This window comes from Lynx rufus, unplaced genomic scaffold (assembly GCF_022079265.1).
Source record: "Lynx rufus isolate CCGP_SWC_20201006 ecotype Redwood Valley unplaced genomic scaffold, mLynRuf1.p SCAF_6, whole genome shotgun sequence".
NCBI lineage: Eukaryota > Metazoa > Chordata > Mammalia > Carnivora > Felidae > Lynx > Lynx rufus.
In genome coordinates this window covers 95,295,649-95,298,842 of record NW_025814878.1, presented here as the reverse complement: position 1 = coordinate 95,298,842, position 3,194 = coordinate 95,295,649, and the positions used below count along the sequence as shown (strand labels likewise).

Here is a 3,194-nt window from a genome sequence, read left to right as displayed (position 1 = left end):
TTGGTTACATTCTTGGAGGGTAAACTATTTCAAAGACCATTAAGAAAATATGCTGGTAGAAGGTAGATGCATGCTTTGTGACCTTTAATACAATAGTGTCCCTTGACTCTCTATGGGTAAAGAGTAGGGAGTAAAAATACCGAACAGTTGATGTACTTTGCTTTACGTGGATTATCTCACTTCCACCCCGTAGCAACTCTGCAAAGAAATCTCATGTCTCTTTTACAGATGCAATAGAGACAAAGAAGTTATGAACTGCCTAACGTCATCCAGTTAGTATGTATAAATATTAGGACTTGAACTCAAGTCTGTGCTCTTGCTTTATGCTAGATGTGCTTGTATCCCATCTGAACCCAGACCTCACAAATTTCCTAGGAACTTCAGAACATGATACTTCTGATTGAGATGTTAGCTGTTAATCATCTTTCATTAAGAGGGCATGATGAGGTGTGTTCTCTTACATTGACCCCCTAAGAGGCCTGCTGTAAGAAGCAACAACCTCTCCTTTTCCTGTCTGCCACCTGCTCAGCAGCCATAAAGCAGCAACCATGCACGAATTTATCCCCATTCATGTTGGCCAGGCTGGTGTTAAGATTGGCAATGCCTGTTAGGAGTTCTGTTGCCTGGAATACGGCATCCAGTCCAATGACCAGATGCCAGGTGACAAGACCATTAGGGGAGGAGATGACCCTTAAATACCTTCTTCAGTGAGACAGGTGCTGGCAAGCACGTTCCCGGGGTGGTGTTTGTAGACCTGGAACCCACAGCCATTGATGAAGTTCACACTGGCCCCTACCTCCAGCTTTTCTACCCTGAGAAGCTCATCACAGGCAAGGAAGATGCTGCCAACCCGAGGGCACTACACCATTGGCAAGGAGATCAGTGACCTTGTCTTGAACCGAATTTGGAAACTGGCCAACCAGTGCACAGGTCTTCAGGGCTTCTTGGTTTCCCATAGCTTTGGAAGGGGAACTGGTTCCAGGTTTACCTCCCTGCTGATGGAACATCTCTCTGTCAATTATGGAAAGAAGTCCAAGCTGGAGTTCTCTATTTACCCAGCCCTCCAGGTTTCCATTGCTGTAGTTGAGCCCTACAACTCCATCTTCACTACACACACCACCCTGGAGCATTCTGATTGTGCCTTCATGGTAGACGATGAGGCCATCTATGACATCTGTCAAATAAACCTCGATACTGGGGCATCTGGGTGGCTCAGTCAGTTAAGCATCTGACGTCAGCTCAGATGATGATCTCACGGTTCGTGAGTTTGAGCCTCATGTCAGGCTCTGTGCTGACAGAGTCTGAAGCCTGATTCAGATTCTGTGTCTCCCTCTCTGCCCCTCCCCCATTCATGCTCTGTCTCTGTCAAAAATAAACATTAAAAAAAAGTTGTGTGTGTGTGTGGTTTTTTTTTTTTTGAACCTGGATATTGAATGCCCAACATACACTAACCTGAATAGTTTGATAGGTCAAATCGTGTCCTCGATCACTGCTTCCCTCAGATTTGATGGAGTCCTGAATGTTGATCTGACAGAATTCCGGACCCCACATCCACTTCTTTCTGACCACACATGCTCCTGTCATCTCTGCTGAGAAAGCCAACCATGAGCAGTTTTCTGTAGCAGAGATCACCAAGGCATGCTTTGAGCCAGCCAACCAGAGGGTGAAATGGTAAATACATGGCTTGCTGCCTGTTGTACTGTGATGATGTGGTTCCCAAAGATGTCACTATTGTCAATGCCACCATCAAGACCAAGCGCACCATCCAGTTTGTGGACTTGTGCCCACTGGATTCAAAGTTGACATTAATTACCAGCCTCCCACCGTGGTACCTGGTGGAGACCCGGCCAAAGTACAGAGAGCTGTGTGCATGCTGACCAACACCACAGTCATTGCTGAGGCCTGGGATCCCTTGGACCACAAGTTTGACCTGATATATACCAAGCATGCCTTTTTGTTCACCAGTATGTGGGTGAGGGAATGGAGGAAGGAGAGTCTTCTGAGGCTTGTGAGGACATGGCTGCCTGAGAAGGATTATGAGGAGGTTGCTGTGGATTCTGATGGAAGGAAAGGGTGAAAGGGAGAGGAATACTAAAGTTAAAAATGTTATAAAGATACTGCTTTTACAGGGAAGCTTCTTCTGTTTTAAGAATAAAGGTTGCACTCATAACTGGTGAAGAAATTGAATCAGTTACCAAAAATCTCCCAAAAAATAAGAGTTCTGGGCCAGATGGCTTCCCAGGGGAATTCTACCAGACTCATTCTATGAAGCCACCAGAGACCTCACAAAAAAAAGGAGAACTACAGGCCAATATCCCTGATGAATATGGATGCAAAAATTCTCAACAAGACACTAGCAAATCGAATTCAAAGCATATAAAAAAATTATTCACCATGATCAAGTGGGATTCATTCCTGGGCTGCAGAGCTGGTTCAAAATTCACAAATCAATCAATGTGATACATCACATCAATAAAAGAAAGGATAAGAACCATATGATCCTGTCAATAGATGCAGAAAAAGCATTTGACAAAACATAGCATCCTTTTTAATAAAAACCTTCAAGAAAGTCATGGTAGAAGGAACATACCTAGACATCATAAAAGCCATATATGAAAAGCCCACAGCTAATATCATCCTCAATGGGGAAAAACTGAGAGCTTTCCCCCTGAGTTCAGGAACACGACAGGGATGTCCATTCTCACCACTGTTGTTTAACATATTGTTGGAAGTCCTGGTGTCAGCAATCAGACAACAGAACGAAATAAAAGGCATCAAAATTGGCAAAGAAGAAGTCAAACTTTAAGTTTTTGCAGATGACATGATACTTTACATGGAAAACCCAAAAGACTCCACCAAAAGGCTGCTAGAACTGATACACGAATTCAACAAAGTTGCAGGGTGCAAAATCAATGTACAGAAATCGGTTGCATTTCTATACACCAATAATGAAGCAACAGAAAGAGAAATAAAGAAATAGATACCATTTATAATTGCACCAAGAACCATAAAATACCTATGAATAAACCTAACCAAAGTTATAAAAGATACGTATGTTGAAAACTATAGAAAACTTATGAAGGAAATTGAAGAAGACAAAGAAATGGAAAAACTTTCCATGCTCATGGATTGGAGGAACAAATATTGTTAAAATGTCAATACTATCCAAAGCTATCTACACATTCAATGCAATC

At 42.7% G+C, this 3,194-nt stretch overlaps 1 pseudogene; it reads left to right on the top strand.

The window, feature by feature from the left end:
• The first annotated feature begins 548 nt into the window (after window positions 1-548).
• Window positions 549-2,077, top strand: LOC124529008 (tubulin alpha-1A chain-like; annotated as a pseudogene).
• Window positions 2,078-3,194: the final 1,117 nt, after the last annotated feature.